The sequence below is a fragment of the Cydia splendana genome, chromosome 16, assembly GCF_910591565.1.
Source record: "Cydia splendana chromosome 16, ilCydSple1.2, whole genome shotgun sequence".
In the NCBI taxonomy this organism is placed as follows: domain Eukaryota; kingdom Metazoa; phylum Arthropoda; class Insecta; order Lepidoptera; family Tortricidae; genus Cydia; species Cydia splendana.
The window spans coordinates 5,421,854-5,445,783 of NC_085975.1; the positions used below are offsets into that span (position 1 = coordinate 5,421,854).

The window sequence follows — 23,930 nt, forward strand, 5'->3', positions numbered from 1 at the left end:
GGGGATCGGGTATTATGACGGTGTGGCCACTGGGTGGTTGTAGCCAAAATGGACACGTCATGAATTTATAGCAGCTCGCATGCACTTCGCCCATAAATGTTCAACTAAGTTAAGATAACTTTTGCTGCGAGTTTAGGATCACACAGAATTTCATGCATTTTTGTAGCTGGTGCGCACAGAAGACAAAACACGTGGTACAGAAGTTGCTAAGCGGGCCAGGTGTTCAGAATGATATTGACGCGACTTTATTGTTAAGAGAATAACAGCTTGTCAAGGTAATTTTGAACACCTCATCCGCTTAGCAATTTCTGCTGCTGACTGTACATATTTCCCGCTCGCACACTGAGGGGCTACCGCGAAAACCGAAATTCGCAAATTGCAGGGATCTTTCTCTCTTACTCCAATGAAGGCGTAATTAGAGTGACAGAGAAAAAAGCCCGCAATTTGCGAACTTAAATTTTCGCGGTTATAGCCCTGGAACGGCTTGCGGATCCGCATCATTGTTCATAAACGCTCACCTGCATTTTTAAGGGGCCCACTGATTAACAGTCCGCCGGACGGTATCGGCCTGTCAGTTAGAACAAAATTTTGACAGTACCGAACAACTGACAGGCCGATACCGTCCGGCGGACTGTAAATCCGTGGGCCCCTTTAGTTGAAAAATCGTTTGGATACATGCGTTTTTGTTAAAACATTTTTAACAACACATACTTAGAATCATCAGAAGTACTTATTTTAAGTTTCATGAATAAGGGCTATACTCTGTATTTTTAGGTATTTAAATAAAAGTAAACAAACAATTTGTACATATTCGGGTAGTTATAACATTTATTGGCTAACCAACCAAATACAAAACCACCTGAATCTGTCACTGAACGACCTGACTTTAACCTACATTATTTGATCATGTAATGTTTTCATCTACCCTCAACTGACTTAAGGAGCCATTTGAGGGTAGATTTTGTTTACTTTTATTTAAATACCTAAAGATACAGAGTATAGTATTTGTTGTGATAAACCCAATGCTAACCAGGCACGGACTAGCTTTTTCAAAACTCGCATAGCCAATGGCCCTCGACGTCCGCGCTGATTTGGGCAGCCTGTGGAGAGCTGCGCAGGCTGATTCAAATAAAAAAATCAATGCATTCTCAAACTACTTTGGTCAAATCAGAACATTGAACAAACATTACAATAATTAACTACAAACCTTTTTAGGTATATGGTTATTTTTGTGTTGTGGGTTCGACTGTAGCGTCAAAATAATTGATCAAAACGTCGGGTGACAAGCAAAAGTCACTAACTAACATCATTGAAATTATTGGACAATAAACCGTGTTACAAGTGTAATAAAGTGCATTGTTTTTGTTTTTGTTTTTGAAAGTACTCAGTGACTCTTGCTTGTCACCCGACGAAAATTGTAGAACAGAATCTTTGTTGAGTATAATTTAACATAAAACCTAATATTTTACGTACAACTGTTTTCTCAAATAAATTTCGCGATATGTTGTAAAAAATATTATTTAGAACTTAGAACCATTAAAATATTAGATACATATTTACCACTTCTGCCGTCCGCTCTCGTCAACCGGTTAGTTTATTTCATATTCTCAAGAGATATCTATAGCGGAGCCGATATTACCCGGTAGGTATATTTTCCCTGAACCTCAGATTAGAACTACATCTTTCCTCGCAAGCGCAGACCGTCCAGAATACAGGCATAGCCAGTACCATTTATTACCGACCTAACCACTCACATTTATTCATACGATCGGCGCACCTGCCTATTCCCAAGGCTTACGTTTATGCAGACGAATTGTAGTTCTAAACCAAACGGGTGTGACATATGCGTATGAAGATGACTATCCCAAAACATTTGCCCGCAATCTATAATGTTAGTTCATTCTTTAGTTCATGTTTATTCAGTAGGTAAAATCGTTAAGATCCGATCCTAAAATCCATTTTTTTTAGACAAAGTGGCATACATGACATGTTTTTGAGATTCAAAACAACTGTGCGTAATCGTAGAATAAATTAGAACTCAATTACATATTTTGAATTTGAATTAGATGAAATCAATTAAGACTCATTTGTTATTAGAGTCGTGAGTTGAGTCCTTATTCGAGTATTTTTGGAGCGCGACTCGAGATAACTTGATTCCTATAGTAAAATACATGTTAGCAATTTATTTGAACCAGTTGCTATCATCAATTTCTGTCCAAATGGATGTGAACACGACGCTAAATTAAACTTGCCTGTAGTTTTAGAGTCCCTGGAAGGGACTCAATTTCTAACAAGATTGTTTCAACATAATGGTGATAGAGTCAAATTCTAAGCGCCTTTCTAGTCTAAAAACCTTCAACTGGTTTGTGCTATGTAAGCAATTGCAACAAAACCTGATGTATGCCGCCGCTTTAATTGAATGCACTTGACGCGAGTTTGGGATGCGCCCGTGGCCAGTATTGGCTTTTGTACAAGCACAAGATTCCAGCTAAGCGCGCTGTGGATGATTTCATGCTAGTAGACAAGGGGGGTTTCATTTAGTTTAGCCTCTGTGTCCAGTCGTGTGTGTTTCGTACTCTAACAACATGGACAACCCATACTTCCAAGTGGCCAATCAAGAGTAGGTACTTACTCTCTGCCTGATAAGAAGCGGTTACCGTGTTACGTTGCATATTGTTATTATTGCTATAAGATGACGTACTTCTTGAAATCCAGAATTGATCTGCGTCAGATTCGAAAAAGGTGAAATTTCGCTGTGCCGTCTCTTTAAACCATTGCCAATGCTATTTCAGCTTGTTTATTCTATGGCATCCCTTGGAATTCTCCAAACCACATTGAGCGAAGTTTGGGGTTTCCTCAAACCATCTTTTAAAATGAGAGGTAGCATTTTGCGCAGTAGCTACTAGGACGTATATGTTGTTTTTATGATGGGATAGGACGATACCTATTCACTCGACGAGTTCTCTAAATATGCAGCCACGCAGTTGAATATGCTTTGAATTATGTAACTCTACGTGTTACATTAGTTACCTCGAGTGTGTGGATGTCTAGCATTGCCGACGTTGCTTGAGAGGAATTTCTCACTGAATTACTGCTGTGCAATCGATTTGGGGAACACTCTACGGCAGCCATACTCTAAGTGTGTTCCGCGGAACCCTAGGGTTCCGCGACACCCCTGCAGGGGTTCCACAAGAATTTAGAACACTATGCTTTAGAATTTAAAACACACTTCTAAAAACTATTGTTTTATTGTAGGGTTCCATCAAGTATTTCGCTTTCCAAAAGGGTTCCGTCAAAAAAAAAGATTGAGAACCGCTGCTCTACGGAATGCACTAAATAAATAATGTACATGATAATTTCAAGAAGTAGAAATAATACATTATGCAATGTGGCCCAAGTTTTTTTGTAGTAATTTCGTATGAAAATGATAGACTAAATAATAGAATAATTGTAGAAAAGTTTCACCGAAATAATTCGATTCACCAAGACGACGAAATTTTCAATGTGTTTCATCCTTGCATTTGATCTCTTCTGAATTACTTCGTACGACTCGTAGGTACATAGCACAGTAGTAATAAATTAAATGCGACTAGAAATTTCATCGCCAGAACACATAGAAATAGCTTTGCAAATATTAACGTACTCGTATTTCCTAACCGCTGTGCGGACCGCTTGTTCAGGACATCGTGGCATTAAATAATGTGAGCTCATTTTAAACTATTCTAGTGAACTTTGTATTTTAATAGCGTTAATTGTAGCTATGTAAAGATGATGTTGAGTAATTGAATTTTCAATCTGGTTGTTTTAATTATGGTTTCAATCAAGCGTATGCAAGAATTGCAAGAGGCGACAGTAGACACGTTAACACATTCATTGCCACCCCAGCGAAACAAGACGTCCGCGTCAGGCCACAACAATTTCGTCATATAAAGCAGTTAGTACCACGATCCCGACTATCGGGTCGTCCGGCCTTGGAACGAAATCATAAAATGTATACCCGATAGTCGGGTTTTCGGCACTGAATGTGTTAAGGGGACATTCGTACTGTTGCAATATAACTGCTACGGCCTTGACGCGGGGGCTATAAGTATCTGTCAACATGGTATAATAATATACTCCGCCTGGTACTCCATTCCGAGATTCGCGTATGACCTAACTGACACGCGCCTACGTCCTCATGCTGTTTACAGGTTCTCAAACTTTGAAATGTGGGAGAATTTTAACCAACGGTGAAAATTATTTTAACGGCATTAATTTTAAGTTATTCATGTAGAAACATAGTAAAATAAAACAAATCTAATGTATTAAATTAAACTTTATTTATCTATACAAGACAAACGTTTAAAAAACTAATTCACAGTTACACATTAATTACCAAGCTTACGACGTGAAAAGTTTGGAAAACACTGCGACTGCTGACACTGAGCGAGAAGGAAATAACAATTAACACGCGTTCGACAAGGATGACGGTCAGGGCATGAAGTTATCTAGATCCGAATTGTCAAATGTGCACAGCGCTATCCTGTGTTGCCAGTAGTATAAACAGAATTACCCGAAAGTCTGAAATTTCTTTCGTGAATCGGAAGATATTGCTAACGAGTAATTAAAAATGACGTGTTATTGTAAAATTTAAGCTAAAATACATATAAATAAAAATTATAAAATTATAAAGAAATATTTTAACTTATTAACCATAGGTATAATGTACCCATGTAACATGTTATGTTGAAATAAAGTGGCAATGTTATTGTGACGTAGGCTCGTGTCACTCTGGGAATGGAAGACCATGTCTGTCAATTTCCTTGATAAAATGAGTGACCAGTGACGGATTTAATGTCCATCGCCGCAGTAATGCGGCGGCAAACTTCACCCATTACATATATATTTAGGCTGTTCATGCTGTTTTTTATACCTACTCGTAACTGCTAGGAAATCATCTTATGAATCTACATAATATAATCAAATACACTTCAGCGCCATTACTCTAATAAGTTTAAATATTTAGATATCATTGTCTAAATGACTGAGACAGATTCAAGTACTGGAGTAGAAAAAATAAATATAGAAGCCATGACGGATTTATATTACAATTTGGTACAAGATAATGTTACTGACGTGTCCTAGATAAGACTACATTGTATGAATATACCAACATTATTTTTCACCGTGCTTATAAAACTCCAAGATTTTTCTCTAAGCTTGTCTCAGGTAAAATATCTGCTTGGTTAGCCATGGGAGCAAAAAGGCGCGTCTGGCGTTCAGGGCGCTCATGCGGTCCTTAAGCCCCGGCCAGGACCATCCCGCGGAATACAAACGGTTTACTTAAGACGCTTCACGGTTGCCGGCTGACACACAATTAATATTTTGTACTTACATCAATTTGTACTCTACCAATGCACTACTGCTAAAAGTAAAAGCACTGCGCAAACAGACGGCAAAGAGCCAAAATATGTAACATCAGATTTTGTACAAAAAAATACCTAAACTCACTAAAATCACTTGCCATAGACATTTTGTCCTAATGCTGCGGCTATGGACGGTAGAGAAAGGAAGACAATATCTTTTGGCAGAACTTTTGCAAAAGTGTCCAGCTGTCAGCTATAAATAATAATTGCAAATCTCTAGAGTAGCGCTAAAGTAACTAAGAACGTAGGCGTTATTGACGGTGTGAAGTGCGCTGTCATGATTAAAAAAAAAAGATCAAATATTCTAGGTATTGTGGCGCCACCTATTTAAGGTGTTATGATGGACACTTTTTGATACATGGAGATTGTATTCCTTACCTCTACCTTCCATAGCTGCGGCTTCCACGAACACGAACAAGTTCCCAGAAAAGTGGGTGGTTAAGTTAGAACCTCGAAAAAAACTCTTTTCATAAAATAGGTTAGATCTGTGACCTCCGTAAAAACGAACTATTGCCAAAAAAATGTTAACTCTCAGAGCCTGAGAGATAAATGTCCTATCCCGTGACAAAACCTATTTTTATCGAAAAAAAAACACTTAAAAGTAAATGACTATTTTTTCTTAATTTTCGTTTGTATGGTAGAGCGGCGTGGCATGTTGAGGGTTGTCGGCGTCCTTAATTCCTGGAGGAAGGCTTAAGTTGCGCGTACACATGTACAAACTAACATCACGACATTCACGACATTTATACACGGAATATTATTACTGTCTTATGAAAAATATTTCATTATTTCTCTGTTTTTATGTACCTAATAATATTTTGTGCAACAGGAACATAATAAGGGATTTTAAATTCAAGGGCCGAAGTTACATGTTATTAATATTAGTTCAATAAGAACTAGTGCTTTCGCTAGTGTACTCTTTAATTTATCAGAATTATTAACTGAATTTCTCTACCACTTATTTGGATAAGATTGCTCTTTGAACCGCTGTTCTGCAAAATCCTGATTTTGCATTTGCCTCAGTAATTTAATTCAAATTAAACATCAAAATATAAAAACGGAAATAATACTACATTAAATGAACTAAAAATACCTGACTAAAGTGTCATTCTATGGAACTTGCTAACTATGTAAACAAATGTCACTAGTAAATTCGTCATTCTACAATTTCAATATGGCGGTTTGTTTACATAGTTAGCAAGTTCCATAGAATGACACTTTATATACACATATTTACAAGTAAAAATTGCCTCAGTATACTTAGTAGGTACCGAGATGTTCAGAGTATTAGGTAGGTAAGTAATGTATGTTGACCAGAGCCTTTTCAATTAATTGGCAAAAAGTAGTGCGATACGCCTACGATCCTACTTAGTCCATTTTCGCATCATAAGATAAACGGCAAAAACTGACGCAACTTTCTCAGACGTCAAACCCTTTACTTAAGTTAATGCCGTTGTTCCATTGTAAAGTCTCAAAGGACATGTTAGCTTTGACGTAAGACTTGGTAAGACGTGTTTATAATAAGCTGGGTCACACGTTTGACGCGTTTCTGCAGTGTCGCATTCTGTGGGTGAATATAACCCCTGTGTGAAAACGCAATTTGTGCAGATGCGGGCAACGCTTGAGAGGTGAAATTTGAAGAATGTAGGAAGATGCTAACGTGTAGGATGGTAAAATGTTATTATGGTTATGTACTTAGAAAAATTCGACGCCGACGTGACCCGGGTGGCCAAGGGGCTTAGGCATCTGCCTTGGTAGCAGACGACGTTGGTTCGATTCCTGCAAAAGGCCTTGGTCACTTTTTCTTTGAATATTGTTTGTGTATTGTTTGTTTATTTATTCTAAGTTAGTCAAATGTGCACAAAAGCTCGGTAATAAGTCAAAACATAAACAACAGAGGAATGTGATTTATAAGTAGATGAAATAGTTTATGTTTACAAAGTACGGCTCGAACAGCTCATCCATTAACCGGCATTCCACGCGTGGCTCCATTGTGCGGCATCCACATAGAAAATTGCCAATAAGCCCCGGGGCGGTAGTGGACCGCGGCCTTTAGAAGACATTTGGGTGATTTGGAATCTAAAAAGTTTATCGTTAGGTTAATAGCTTATATTTATTATTATTAAGTCTACGCTTATAGGATTAATGATTATATGTAATGCTTATATAAATACTATGCTTAATCGGAAACTTGTCCTCTCCCGTATTAAACTCGCCTTTTTTTCATCCAAGAAATGGAGAATCGACGTGTCTTGAACGTTGCGAGCACGTGCCAGCGAAGAATTTAGCACAACTGTCACTTAAGAAAAGTGAACTGCAAAAAATTCCATGCGAGACGGGGAAAGTGCATCGTTCTCACGCGACGACGGAAGAAAACCCAACGACGTTTTGTCAATAAACTTGATGTACCTATGCAGTTTTTAGGGTTCCGTACCCAAAGGGTAAAAACGGGACCCTATTTACTAAGACTCCACTGTCCGTCTGTCTGTCATCAGGCTGTGTCTTATGAACCGTGATAGCTAGACAGTTGATATTTTCACAGATTATGTATTTCTGTTGCCGCTATAACAACAAATACTAAAAAGTACGGAACCCTCGGTGGGCGAGTCCGACTCGCACTTGTCCGGTTTTTTGTATCCGAAAGCGATATTACCGAAAGTAACCGACATAGCCCGCAGAATTACACAGTTGAAGTGGCAATGGGCAGGCCACATAGCCCGAAGTCGATGGCTAATGGTGCTGGGGCAGAAAAGTCCTAGAGTGGCGGCCACGGACGGGTAAGCGCAGTGTCGGAAGACCACAAACTAGAGTCTAGACGATCTCGTACGCGTCGCTGGGAGCCGGCGGGTGCAGTGTGCTAGAGATCGCTCCCGGTGGCGATCTATGGGGGAGGCCTATGTCCAGTAGTGAACGTCCGTATTTGGCGATGGAGTAACAAACAAGCTTACAGACATTAAATAAAAATAATTTTTATTCCCCAAGCCCTATCACTATAATATGCTCCTTCTAAAACCTTTTTGTCCATGGCAGCCTTGCTTCTATTAGAATATTGTCGGAAAAACAATCAATAGGACATTGCACTGCCATTACCATAAGTACTTATAAATAATGCACATCCTTATCCACTTCCTGGATAAAGCGTTATGATAAAATAATAAGTAGGTACAATATTTATGCGTATGTTTAAGACACATATTTTGGCCTCTAGAGATTTTAAGTCAAATAAATAACACTGACTGTGCGAAGTGAAAAAATGGGTCAAAAGTCATGCTTGAGTATAAAATTTACTTATTCCTTATGACAAACCATATATTTAAATACATAGATAAATGCGTATGATTTTTAATACCTATTATAATAACAGAAATGTGTAGATTCTAATAATCGTACCTTGCTCAAGCGCACACTCTTCAGAAATATCAAGCAAACGAGTGGTTAACAGATACCTAGCTGTTTGTTTTAAGAAGTCGCGAAGCCTATTTTAGAGAAAAAGACGACCGTTAAAAATATAATTTCTTGTGACTCATGGCAGTGAAGACTTTCAGCCATACAATGTGTAGGTAGACATGAAAATTGCTAGGTAATGGACATTAACAATGGCTTCCACCGTACGACAGTCGCCACAATGGATCACGGGACGCAACTCCGGTGCGTTTCTTTGTTCCAACAAGTTTTCACTTCTAAATAAATTGCTCCGTTTTTAGGGTTCCGTAGTCAACTACCTTGATGTATGGGTGTGAGGCTTGGACACTAACACTCAAGGAGGAGAACAGCCTTTTAGTCACAGAACGTAAGGTGTTAAGGAAGATTCTGGGACCCGTCAAAAGAGACGATGACAGTTGGAGGATCCGAAATAATGCCGAAATAGAACATCTGATAGCCGAGCCGAATATAATAGGTTCTCACCTATCACCTATCACCTATTGGTCTCCCAAAGCGCATCGTCTCCGCTGGCTTGGCCATCTCGAAAGGATGGGTGAAGATCGGGCAGCCAAAAGGACCTACTTGGGTCGACCAACTGGGCGCCGTCCTATTGGTCGTCCTAAATACCGTTGGGCAGATAGAGTGGAGGCAGATCTCCGTGAGCTGGGCGTCGGCGAAAGCTGGCGGGATACCGCTCTGGACCGATCAAAGTGGCGTGCTCTTGTGTTGGAGGCCAAGACTCATTTTGGGTCACCGCGCCAACCAAGTAAGTAAGTAAGTAAGTAAGTAAGTAGTCAACTACCTTGCAGTTTCGCCATGTCCGTCTGTCCCTCCGCGGCTTTGCTCCGAGGTCTAAAGGGTGCAATTTGGCATGGATATGTAAATCAATCATGCGGCAGCGGATGGCATCTTAAACTTCCTCTTTGTCGTCACATGCACTCTTGTCAGAGTGGTCGTGGTCGTCATATCAGGTCCGGTGGCAAGCTTCACAATCCGTCGCCATTCCTCCCGTACTGTAGCCCTTCTTGTACATTCATGGAGTGGTTCATTGAATGCACTTTTGACTAGGTCTGACCAACGCATTGGTGACCTACCGCGCCTTGTGCCTTCGACTTTTCCCTGCTCTACAAGTCTTTCCACAGATGTATCGTCTCGACGTGTAATATGTCCAAAGAAAGTGATAGGCCTATTCGGATTTCGAGATAATCACAAGGTCTTGAGACGATTTAGAGATCAACTAGATCTACATTAAATATCGACTAGATGTGACTTGGATATCTAAGTCATAACTTGTCGAAATCGTTCAAGAGGACCTCCAGAATCGCGGAAACGTCAAATTTGACATATCTATCTTATAAATATCTTTAAATTATCCGTATCGTAACTTGTCTAGTAGAAATCTAATTCATTTTCCGAATCGAGCCGTGAGAAGATATCTTAAAGTTACGAACGATATTTACGGTACGTATAACAAACTCCAAAAATACGAGGTGCGATAAAATTCCTAAATAATTAAACATTAACAAAATTTCACCTTAAAAAATCTCGAGACTCAATGAGAATGAAAAAAATGGTTTCTCATAAATTGTGCAGTGTTGTCATCATTCAGGCTCCGGCATAATTTCGGTTAATGACCGCTGGGCTTTCTTATTGGTCTTTGTTCATTCGCGCCTGACAGAGATAAATAGACCAGACCACTTTGATGTCGATGGAAAAATATGACGCGGACAATTTGAAATGGACGGACGGACGATTTCGATTGTGTGTTATATATTGCATAGGTTTCTTTGAGAAATAATAGAGACATTCTCAGTTGGCATGTTTTTCGGGAAAATGCACTTGTTTTGACTTGTGAAAGAGCTCTTGACGGCTTCTTGAGGAATACATTTTTAATTTTCTATATCGGTAGTCATCGATTTTTAGTCTAGTGCTTATTAACGAAACAAAACGCTAAGTGTAAAATAAACTAATAACTTGATTCTTTTGTTTCAGATATAATTGGGATGAGCTGCGTTAATTATAAGTAGAAGTAAGTATATTCTATTCTCCACGATATAACTACAAACAAGGGTGGCCTAAAAAAATTAAATTACGCCGGACATTCATGGGATAAGGTGTTCAAATTCATCTTTGTGGCATTAAAATCGGACACTCCTGGGATATTATATGTCTCAATACAAAATTTGAGTCTACTTTGGTAAATAGAAAGGTGTTCAAACCTAATCTTGCAATGCTGGCTTGTTTGCAATTGCTTGGCTGTTACTGCTTTGCAAGCAGCTACAGCCATTAACTAGCCATTAGAGCTTCCAAGACGAGACTAACTAACCAAATGAGACATGAAGCTTCAAAAGGCCTTATCCTTTCACGACACTAACTCCAAATTCAACTTTAAATTGCTAGTAATAAGGTTAAATTTTTAATGTGAGACTAGTATTGATATGAGACATGAGAAACATCGTTATAAAAGAGCCTATATTCACGACACTGACTCCAAATTAAATTCTAAAGTGCTTGTAATTAAGTTCATTTTCAACATGAACTCGTGTTGATAGCTTGGTGCTAACTTGCCAATGCAACAAGGAGCCGAAAGTGGAAAGCACGTGGCAATGGCGGTGCGACCGTGCAATTACTGGGGTAACTTTTGTGGTAAACTATTTAGTTAAGAAATTTGCATTTTAAAAATAACTTTGTTAATGGTCAATACCTACCGTATAAACTAGGTACTTACCTTATCTTATCTACGTACATATTATTATAGTTTTTGCACTTTTAGGTATACTGGGTCAAGCAAATCTTGTCAGTAGCAAACGGCGGCAAATTTGAAAAATCGCGGGTTAGTAACACTGTGTTCGAATAATTCGAAAATCGCGTGTCATCTGTGTTTTATCTGTGGAATGTGGATCGCGAATGACACCCATCATCTTTGTTTACATTCTGAATCGATTTTAATTCAAGAGATATTTCTGCTGTGATCATTAAATACCAATATATTAAATAAGATTGTGCTTAATCAACGCTAAGATGCCTACAATGCCTACAGTGTCAACTGAGAAATCTAATAAAATATTAAAATCCAGTAGGACATCTACCTGCTGAAGCAATGATTTTATTCTGAATACATTCTTGTTTAACGGCATAGTCCACTTCTAATTTTATTTTGAGACCTTCAAATTAGTTAATCATTTTTATCAACATCACACACCGCTTTTAAATTGTCCGTCCATACCTATTAATAACAATTTCAAACATTTTCAATAGAGAATCCGCGAGTGACAATTTGAATTGACGGGCGCGCTCAGCGGAAAAAAAAAGTTGGTTCGATGTACATTGTACATTGCTGCTTTTTTTTTTTTTTTTTTTTTTCTATTATGGCTTTTGGAACGTTAGCCAATGTCAAGTTGTGAAGGTATTAAAAGTTAGGGAAACAAGGAATTAGGAAATACGGATAAGACGAAAATTTGGAAAGGAAAGGATTGGATTTACTGTAATATATATAATTATAATATTATTAACTATATTTTTATATCATTCTTTTCTAAAAATACTGATATGATTTTATAAATATCATACGAGTTGCTAAATAACAAACAAATTATGGATGTAGGAAATGGGATGCGTAATGATTCAAGGCTGGAAAGGAAATCAGACCGATCATGAAGAGAGCATGCAAAGAAAATATGGTTCAGATCCCCGTAGTCACCACAAGGACAATGAGGATCCGGCTTTTTATTTATTCTGTGTAAATGCTCCGGGGAACAAACATGCCCCAGGCGCATTCTACACAAAACAGAAGTTACAGTTTTCGAAAAAAACATTTTGTTAAACCATGGTTTCCTTGGAATTGACGGCTGAATATGCCTATAATGTTCACCTTTTGAGGTTTCCTTATTCCAAATCCCATTCCAATCCTCATACAAATAAACTTTTGATAAATTTATTAAGTCATGACAATAATTATGGTATGGCACAATGTCTCCCACGTGAATAGCCTCATTTGCCAATTGGTCAGCTCTTTCATTCCCAGGAATGCCCACATGGCTTGGTACCCAAGCCAACACGACAGCACAACTCTTCTGTGAACATTTATATAAAAGATTTCTAATATTAAAGACAACTGGAGACTGTTTATGAGACTTAAATGGGAACCTCGTTATGGCTTCTAAAGCACTGCGAGAGTCTGAAAAAATTATGGTTTTTGGTATCTTCAGCATAAGTATATATTCTATAGCTTTAAGTAAACCATAACATTCACCAGTGTAGACGGAAGTTTCAGGTGGCAGTTTGATAAGTTGTAATCCTTTGTATTGTGAATGGAAAATTCCAACACCAACGCAACTCCTATCGCCATGTCTGGAGGCGTCTGTGTATAAACAGTGCCAATCAGCCCATTCAATATTAAGAAAATTCATAAATTCCATTTTTGGATTAATATCATTTTTAGATAACCCTATGTTAAATCTAATATCGGGATCTGTAATGAGACTGTTGTAATCATGTTGATATAAAGGCAGAGTCGCGTTTCTGTAAGTGGGTGCTTCTAAAGCTTGATATTTTTTTAAACTCTTAACAAGGCAAGGAGAATCCTTATGGGACCAATAATTACAGGTTCCGACCAGATCAGCTAATTGTTTTAATTTTAAAAGCAATGGATGAGAATCCAGTTGCAGAGTACGGAAAAAGAATTTATCACAGAGAAACTGTCTTCTAAACGTAAGAGGTGGATCACAGCATTCTACTTGTAAGCAACTTATTGGACTCGATTTCATTGCACCTATAACCAATCTTAAAGCCTTAGACTGAATAGTATCAATTTTTTTTGATAGCTTTAACATTTCCAGGGTGTAGAAGAAAAGTGCCATAATCTAAAACACTTCTAATCAAAGCGTTGTATAGCAATCTCATAGTAAAAGGGTGAGCCCCCCACCAGACTCCTGTCAGACATCTTAAAATGTTCAGATTTCGTTCACATCTTAATGCAATATATTCAAAATGAGGAATTCCAGTAAGTTTACGGTCCAGTATAACTCCCAAAAATTTTACATTATCTTTAATTAATAATGGAATACCATTGCAATTTATGTTAATAGGTGGAATAGTTTGCTTTCGTGAAAAAACTACAACAGAACTTTTAGACGGCGAAAGATCTAATCCATTATTATTCAACCAATTATTTAAGGCACCCAAAGATGATGATAATACTTTACTAATGTTTTCTAAAGATCGCCCAGAAACATATAAGAGCAAATCGTCGGCATATTGAAGAACATTTACCTGCCCTTCAACAGAAAGTTCCAAATCATAAGTATAAATGTTGTATAGTAAAGGACTCAAGACAGATCCTTGTGGCAGGCCCTTCCAAACTGTTCTTTTAATGACTTCATTTCCTGACTGATCCAATGAATACTTTATATACCTTTCATGCAACATATTTATTATAAAATTAATCAAAAAGTTGGGAACATCTAGTTGAATTAATTTATTTTTTAAGATTGAAATGTTGACGTTGTCGTACGCAGCATTTATATCTAGAAAGGCAGCAACTAAAAAGTCATTTCTAGAGAAACTTATTCTGATATCTGTGGTAAAAATGCTTAAACTGTCAAGAGTACATTTACCTTTCCTAAAACCAAATTGATTACAAGATAAAAGTTTATTATGTTCTAGAAACCATTCCAATCGAATTTTTACTAAGTGCTCGGCAACTTTAGCTAGTACAGTTGATAAAGCTATCGGTCTATAAGATGTGGGATCTGAATTGGGTTTATTCGGCTTCTGTATTAAAATCAATGTTTGAGTCCTCCACTCTTTAGGAACAGAGCCTGTTATCATAACATTGTTAATCAAAGAAAGGAAGTAACAAAGACTGTTATCGTCAAGTTTTGACAAGAAAGAGTAAGGAATCCCGTCTTCACCGGGTGCGGAGTCTTTAGTTGATGAAAGTACTCCTTTCAGTTCAAAAAGTGAAAAAGGGGAATTTAAAACATCTTCAGAATTATTATTAGATAACATGAGTGGCTTTAAAATCATAGGATGCTCTGGGACGTAAGGTGGGCCCAAACGATCCATGACTTGTTCTGCTAAAACTGCAGATATTTTACTCTGTGTGTCTTTAAATGCTGATCTAAATCTTCTAATGTTTTGCCAAACTATAGATGGTGAAACATTAGGACTTAATGATTTACAAAACCTATGCCACCCTTCAAACTTTTTTGTTCTAAGTAATTCTTTAGTGGATTTAGCAACTTCTAAGTAGTTATCAAAGTTATTATCAGTCATTTCTTGACAATACTTTTTCTCTGCCTCCTTTCTTTGTTTAACTGCAAGGGTGCAGTCTGAATCCCACCAAGGTGGGGATGGAATGAATTCTGGACCACTACTTTTCAATGGAAAGGTTTCATTAGCAGCCTCAACCAAAGCTGTGGCAAATGCTTGTGAACTGTCTAATATATTCAAATGGCTTATTTCTGGCAAATTATTAATTTTTTGTTCTACAGCCTCTCTATACTGATCCCATTTATCGTCTATTAACTTGTGTTTAATACGGGGCTGTCTGACATGCTTTTGAGGCTTCTTAAAGTATGGAAAGGTAATGAGAATAGGAAAATGGTCGCTACCACAAGTGGAGACTGCAGTTGACCAAGATATAGATGAAGCAAGATCTGGAGTACAAATGGACAGATCTATTGCACTTGGATTTCGAGCGAGCCTTGTTGGAGATCCAGTGTTTAATATGCATAAATTACATGAGCTAATTAGTTCCAACAGTTTTTCTCCATAGTATAAAGTTTGAGCACAGCCCCAGAACTCATGGTGAGCATTAAAATCCCCTAAGCATACAAATGGTTTAGGCAGGAACTTAAAAAGTTCTTCAATTTCTTTAAAAATATTATTATTAGGTTTATTATAATATAATGATACATAACAAATACTATTTACAACCACTGCTATAACAGATAATTCATCACTATGTACAGGTAGAGTGATATAATTATATGTTAAAGAGTTTTTGACAAGTATGGCCACTCCACCATACCCATCAGGTCTGTCTTCTCTCAGACAGACATATTCTGGTATTTTAAACACTGAATCCTTTCTCAACCATGTCTCTTGAAGACAGATTAGAAAGGGATCATGTTTATTAATAACATGTATTAAATCTTGTTTTCTATTGATTAGACTGCGAACATTCCACTGAACCACTAAGGCTCTCTGATCCATTATTGTTGTTTCTGAGTTGGTATAAAGCATTAATAACTGCTGCAACGTTGGACGGTGATACTGTGTTAGATTGGGACATTAAATTCATAAGAGCTTTTACTATAGCATCAATACTAGGCGTTTCTTCTTTGTTACTACTACAGTTACCACTACTAAAAACAGGTTTTTCCCTATGAATAACTGGTTGTCTTACTATTTCTGAATGAGCATACCTATCATACCCTTTGCCTAACTTTACAGGAGCCCTGGGTTTAAGAAAAACAGTTTTTTTATAAGATTGGTTATTCAACTCTGGTATTTTATCCTGATAACTCTGTGAATCATGCTGTGTTTGTGAAGAAGATGACACTGGTGTTGCAAGCAAAGCCTCAGCATATGAGACCTTAGACACAGGCGGGTGAATTTTGGAAGCTTCCATGTAAGAGATGCAACTTTTGCTCATAGTTTCTTTAATAGCTCTTTGTCTGTTAAATTCTAAACATTTTTTGCTAGTGGCTTGATGTGAACCTTTACACAAGCAACACTGATAGTCATCCTCCTCTACATCACAAGATTCACCAGAGTGACCTTGTCCACACTTGAAACATCTTGGATTTGAGCGGCACTGATTTTTAACATGCCCATAGCGGCAACAAAGGAAACATTGAACTGTTGGATATATATATAGTTCTACTGGCAAGGCCATGTAGCACATGTACACCCGGGTTGGTAATACTTGCCCATCAAAAGTAAGTATAATGGTACCAGTATTCACAAATTGAGTAGTGTTATTGACAACAATTTTCCTTTTTATTCTTCTAATTTTTATAATTGGCCCACAGCCAATTGGCAGGTTAATAGAAGTCTGTACTTCATCATCAGTCAAGTCAAGTGGTACGCCTTTGATCACTCCCATTCGTGTGACATTGGAAGTTGGGATGAAAGCATTGTATTTGTTATTTCCTAAGCTGTCATTACTTAAAAAATTGTTAGCATCAGTGTGTGTAGCAAATGCAATGCTGACTCTATTTCTGCCTATTCTCTTTAGACTGCCGTTCACAACACCTTGAATGTTATTTTGTCGCATAAAACGACCAAAAGTGATAGGATGGAGAGTTGTGCCATCACTGGTAGCTTCTTTTTGAACATGTACAACAAAAGGTGCAATGTCAGACTGTTGGTAGCGGTCACGACCAACAGGCACATGAGTAGGTGGGGAGTTATTATTAAGAGTATTTGTATTTTCAGAATTCGAGGTTACAATGGGATTCGGATTTACTGTTGGCTGTGGATGATTGGTAGCATTCTCTTTTATTTTTGCTTCAGCAACGCAAACACAATCTGTATTTTTATTCTTGCTTGACCCAGATTTGCGTTTTCTTTTATTACAATTGGTACACATCCGTGAAAGAATTTTTCTCTTTAAAGTTACGTCCGTAGTATTTGATACTGACGCATCAGTATCCATCGATGACTCTATCGCGGAAATTAAAATATCTATTGGTGTTTTCGACCCTGAGGGAATCGTTCCCCCAGGGTCGGGGGTCTGGCCATCCCCCATATAAATTACATATAATTAGCACTTATCCCTATATGTACACCTAACTACTTAATAAAATTAAAAACTAAAGCTAAATCTACAAATATATACACTAAATACAGACTCCAATCCTTTAAAAATACAATTTCAAAACTTTAGTTACGAAAACCGCGTCCGCCGCGCACGAAGTTTCCCGCCCTTTTCCATTGCTGCTTTTCTTACCGCAATACTACTCTTTGAGTGTTGCCCTACTTTAGTTTGCTTTACATTGCTACTGACAAGATTTGCTTGACGCACTATACACATTCGGTTTCATGTGAGATCGAAAAATCGCCACTTACATGTAGTAGAGATGTAATGACAGTTTATTATATAAATTAAAATACTATGGTATATTCGGGAATTATGTCACTCTAGATTACTGCTAATTTTTACGAGTATTAGCGTGTCGTTTTAAGCGTAGCTATGATCAAAGAAAATAGATAGTATAGAGGGGTCCTGTCATAGTAAATTTTGTAGTCACAGTAAATTTACTGCCGTCTATCGACACACGACTAAAACTCAAAATGAAAACGTATAAAACTATCGAAAAAATTTATATATATGGATAAATGATTTTATTATTTTTATATCATTTTGACCCATGTTCATTCACTGATACCTATGTGTTAAAATTGTTAAATATAAAATGGTGTCGTCAACGCCATCTAGCCGACCATAGGCCAAAGGTGTGCCATCTATCCGAGAATGACTTTTTCTTGATTTCCGAGGCACGTTTTTCTTTATTCATCTTATACGGAGTTACATATGTCTTTGCTATGATACAATCAACTGAAAAAGAAAAGTAAATTGAAATTAGCCTGCGACAACCGTTAGCAATTTCGACACGCTGTGTTACATACATACATAACTTAATAAAGGTCGCTTTCGGCATGGCTAATTTAGGTTGCTGGATGAAAATTGAATAAAGAACTATTCATTCATGTGTGAAGGCATTAAATCTAAACTATTAGCGTCAGTTATATTGACATTGATATGCATAAAAAAAACATTTTAATGAAATGTTAGCATAAAGGCATGGTTGTTAGAGAGTAAAACAATCCACTAACCTATGATATTATTATTAGTGTCCGACTGAAGTATTGTTCTCGGCAGGTTTTGGTATAAAAAGCATGTTTCGGCCGAAGGTTCGGTTTCGGCCAAAAAACTGCCGAACTTGTCAGCCGCGCTGAAACTGCATTTTCGGTAGGATTCGGCCGAAGTTTCGGTTTCGGCAAAGAATCCGATTTCGGTTGAACACATTTCTTTTGCCATGAGTAAATATTTATGCCTTAAAACCTGCAAGCTGAAACATTTTATAAATGTCCTCTTTTCAATCCGTGCCGTTACCTCCAACAGCGCCATTTTAAAAATAGATAAAAACCTGTAACGAAGCTAACCAGCCTCTTCGCTTCGCAGCTAATTTCAGTAAGAGATTTAATTAACGGCGCTTTTCATGCTTTCTGAAGGGAATATAGTTTGCTGGCTCGAGCGGCTGCCGGCAACGGAGTGCAGTCTGTCAACTAAAGTATCTGCCGCCCTTTAATAGCTGTACAAATATAAATATGTCTACATAACTTTTAAAACTAGGTATCTAATTGTTTTACATACCTACTTACAGATAAATAATTGTTTTTTGTACAACTATTCGAGAATGGCAGATACTTTCGACGCGTAGTTTTATCCGCTATATACTATTGGTACTGTTTGCCGTTCAACAGGTTATTTTCTGATCACTTGGAGTTTCACTATACTCAATTTGACACTGGTTAAAAGATCGGCCCCACGCTGCTCTAAAACAGTTGACGCACCGTTTACGCAGAGAACGGACAAAAAAGCTGCCGCTGCCGCTGCCGCTGTGGTCGGTCCTTAGGATTACCATATTTTACGGATGTTAAGTTTGATCATACATATGATAATACGTATTAAAGCAGTTGCAATAGGCAGGGCACATTCTTTTGCACTGACGGCCGCTGGGGCGTAAAGGTTCTTGAGTGGTGACCATTACCAAAATTGTTATAGGCGACTAACGAACTCGACCAAACTACCTCAACAAAATCGAACCATTGGAATGAAACGTCACAATGAAGTATTTTGTTAACCTAGATTTATTTTTACATTATTGTGTTTTATTTAGGGAATGCAAATCGGTTATAACCGTAACCGAAATATTTTGACAAAATTTCATAACCGAATATTGGAAACTCGAATAACCGGTTACGGTTATTTTCGGTTATTTATTTATGACTTAAATTGTATGTTTTTATCATCAAATGACTACAAAATCCTGCCATTTTTGGCTGTGACGCCTGTGACTATAATTTTTGTCATTCGTGGACTTTAATAACAAAAATATACCAAATTTACTTCCCTTATTTATGAAATATTTTTATTGAATATTGTATCACGTTCAAGGTCATATTTTACTTTTACTGTATTTGGTGTGTTTTATTAAAAAACGAAGACTTTTACTCACATTCCCTAATACTGTAGGTACTAAAACAAAGATTTTAGTATTTTTTTAATTACTTCATTGTAAATTTATAATTCTTCGTCTAAAATAACCGTAACCGATTATAACCGATATTCGGTTATTTTTCGGGCATAACCGTTACCGAAACCGGTTATGAAGTTTGGCCGGTTATTGCATTCCCTAGTTTTATTGCAACTCTCTAGCTTAGGTATACATGTTGTTTATGCTCAGCGTGATGAGAGTGAATGTTTGCCTGGCCCGGTTAACATTAACCACTACACTGCTGATACGGGTGTTTGAAATAAACCTAGGTATTTTGTGATATACTAGGTACTAACTGAAATCCTATTTGACGGTTCATTCTTGTTGTATCTGTCTGTCTTGTCAGCCAGGGGAAAATAGTATAGTCTAATCGTCTAACCTGTTCACTTTAAAAAACCGCAAAACGATGATGTGCTAAAACTCTAGATTCCTTTTCGTACTATCGATAGTAGTTGGATATCGAATCCAACTCGGTTGGGCAGCGTTCGGGAAACTACGTAATGTCTTTTCGTCCGACATACCTCAGTGCCTCAAGACGAAAGTCTTTAATCAGTGTGTGTTACCAGTGATGACTTACGGCTCCGAAACGTGGTCTTTCACTATCGGCCTCATCTCAAAACTCAAAGTCGCTCAACGAGCTATGGAGAGGGCTATGCTCGGAGTTTCTCTACGCGATCGAATCAGAAATGAGGAGATCCGTAGACGAACTAAAGTCACCGACATAGCCCACCGGATTAGCAAGCTGAAGTGGCAATGGGCAGGCCACATTGCACGCAGAGAAGATGGCCGATGGGGTCGAAAAGTGCTCGAGTGGAGACCACGGACTAGCAAGCGCAGCGTAGGACGTCCACCCACAAGATGGACAGACGATCTTGTTAAGGTCGCCGGAAGACGCTGGATGCGGGTCGCTTCCAACCGGCACGTATGGAGGTCCAAGGGGGAGGCCTATGCTCAGCAGTGGACGTCTTATGGCTGAGATGACTATCGATAGTACCTTTTATTAGTATAATAACTTTTGTTAGTGTTCACTTAATCTTCATTTAACCTAATAATCATATAAAGTGTCATTCTATAGAACTTGCTAACTATGTAAACAAAAGAGTCACTAGTAAATTCATCAACATCATTCAGAGACAATTTCAATATAGTTAGCAAGTTCCATAGAATGACACTTTAAGTTTAGTCGATATGTTACAATGTGAACCAGTGTTGGCCGAAAGTTAATCCAAATTGAAAATGCTGGCCATTAACCATTATAAATTGAACCGTAATCTGTAATCGTCCGTTACGGTTTAAGGTTCAATTTATAATGGTTAATGGCCAACATTTTCAATTCGCATTAACTTTCGGCCAACACTGATGTGAACACTTCTGTTTTAATAATCCAGTGAGAGATTGGCACCTCAATGTATGGAAACTACTAATGTGTAAAAATGGTACAGTAATTAAAATTTATTTCAATATTAAATCGATATAACCTTTATGAATGGTTTCACGTGTAAACGTCTCACCTAGATTTAGCAAGTGAAGACGGCTCGAAGTCTCGCGGGGCTTCGATGGAGCACCCTGAGGGCTCGCGACTGCCTCTTGAGCATCCATTGTGCTGGTATTACCGGCATCAGGTGAGGTGGTAATATAACTGGCAGCTACGTAGATATTATTTAAATAAAGATTTAATAAATACTAGGTTACGCACCCCTATATACAGAATTAGATACAGTAAAGAAATAGTTACAGGCGTGTACTTCATAAGATTACAGCATTAACATAATTTTATATAAATACGCTTGCTACAATCATATTGATTTATTTAACACATTATTATTTAGTTTAACGCGACTTAATGACGTATGCTTAAACTTTAAAATTACCTTCGACGTTTCGAGGACGGCATTGTCCCCGTGGTCTCCGAGAAAGACTGGCTAAAGTTGACATCAACATCTAGCGCGAGTTTTTCGTACTATCCGCACTGGGTCTTGTTTATCAACCTGTACGGTTACCATCAGTTTGTCACTGACATAAACGCCGTCGAGAACGTAATTTACTTTCTATACATCCCGTTTGCACTAATATGCGAGTGCGAGCGAGATGTATAGAAAGTAAATTACGTTCTCGACGGCGTTTATGTCAGTGACAAACAGTACGGTTACCATCAGTTTGTCACTGACATAAACGCCGTCGAGAACGTAATTTACTTTCTATACATCTCGCTCGCACTCGCATATTAGTGCAAACGGGATGTATAGAAAGTAAATTACGTTCTCGACGGCGTTTATGTCAGTGACAAACTGATGGTAACCGTACTGATGGTAACCGTACTGAATACTAGAGCGTTGTAAGTTAACTTAGGGGTGTCACTCTGTTTACACACAACACTAACGATATTCGGTTTTTCAACCGGCGGTTTCGTTCCCGCTTTATTTTATAAAGATAAGATAAAGATAAAAGATTTTTATTCGTGACGATCACAAAACATGTACGAACATGTACAGACAACAACAGCAAGAACAGAAGAGAACAATAAGTGTGCATCACGAAATGGACCCAACTCAGCATAATGCTAGCTATAAAGCCAGCGCTGGTCTTCCGTAGGGCCCATTCGGTGATGCCACGACAGATAACACAAAAAGATACATATTAAAACATTGCAAAAGATACACAGAATAAATAATTAAGAAAACAGAAAATACAAAATACAAGAAAACTAATTAAGAAAAGAAACAAAACAAAATGAAAAGAAAAGCATAAAGCATATTTTATGCTACACTACTCAACTTATTTACTCTCTATTTTATACAACTACAAAAAATTTACGCCAAAAAATCCAACATATTAGTTGGTAGATTCCTGATATTTTATGGTTTTCACACCCTATCTATCTATCTATCTATCTATGTATAATACTCGTACCTTTAAACGAGCAACTCTTTTTGAAACGATGAAACTTGCTAATATGGGGGTTTTCGGGGGCGAAAAATCGCCCCCGAAAACCCCCATAATCGTCTTGTCTGTGGGAAAACGCGCATTATTGAGTCTCCCAGATATTTTAATATTTAATACAACTACAACAAAATTACGCCAAAAGTGTCCCTTAAAAAATCCAACATATTAGTTGGTAGATTCCTGATATTTTATGGATTTCACACCCTATCTGTAATAAAAGCCGAACCACTACTCAAATTATATTCCTTCCTGAAATCCCCCAGAGGCACGTACTTCTAAAGTTTACACTGTCAGCAGCAAGAACAAGAAATGGCATCGAATCAAATGGCCAGCACAGCAATGCTTTTAGCGCTTTTCTATTTGTTCAATTTCGAATCCTATTTTCATAGGCACTGGTTTGAATTTCGCAAAGCAAGCCGTTTTCGATCCGACGACGTCATTTTACAGTTTTTGAATTGCGAGATGCATTTAGAATTCCACGTGACAGTCGCCGCTTGTGCTTGGTACAGTCGCCGTCAGATACAGCGTGTTTTTTTTGATTTCCGTTAATTTCAAGGGTGCATACCTGAGCTTAAATCAAGTAACTTTCCCAAAGACAACGATATTCTAATTAACTCCATTTCGAAGATAATCAATATTTTATTTTTTTCCTATAAGGCCTCTACAAGCTTGTACACTTGCCTTAAGGCCGGGTTACATATTGATTAGTGTTTAGAATGAGTTCATACATTTGCTACTAAACTTAAGTAAAATCTCGGTCGATCGATGTTCGAATTGACATTGATATGTCACAGATTTCAATTGTTTGGTTTAGTTAAATGTAATGCCCGTGTTACAACAACGCTATATGCTACATTTAATTACTTTT

The 23,930-nt window shown here is 37.7% G+C and overlaps 1 protein-coding gene across 1 annotated transcript in view; it reads left to right on the forward strand.

Moving 5' to 3' along the window:
* LOC134798077 (probable beta-hexosaminidase fdl) overlaps positions 1-23,930 on the forward strand; it is a 165,013-nt gene that overhangs the window by 40,332 nt on the left and 100,751 nt on the right. Inside the window, exon 2 of the mRNA XM_063770412.1 lies at positions 10,821-10,857. The gene's annotated coding sequence lies outside the window, so the exon portion shown is untranslated. The remainder of the gene's footprint in view (positions 1-10,820; positions 10,858-23,930) is intronic.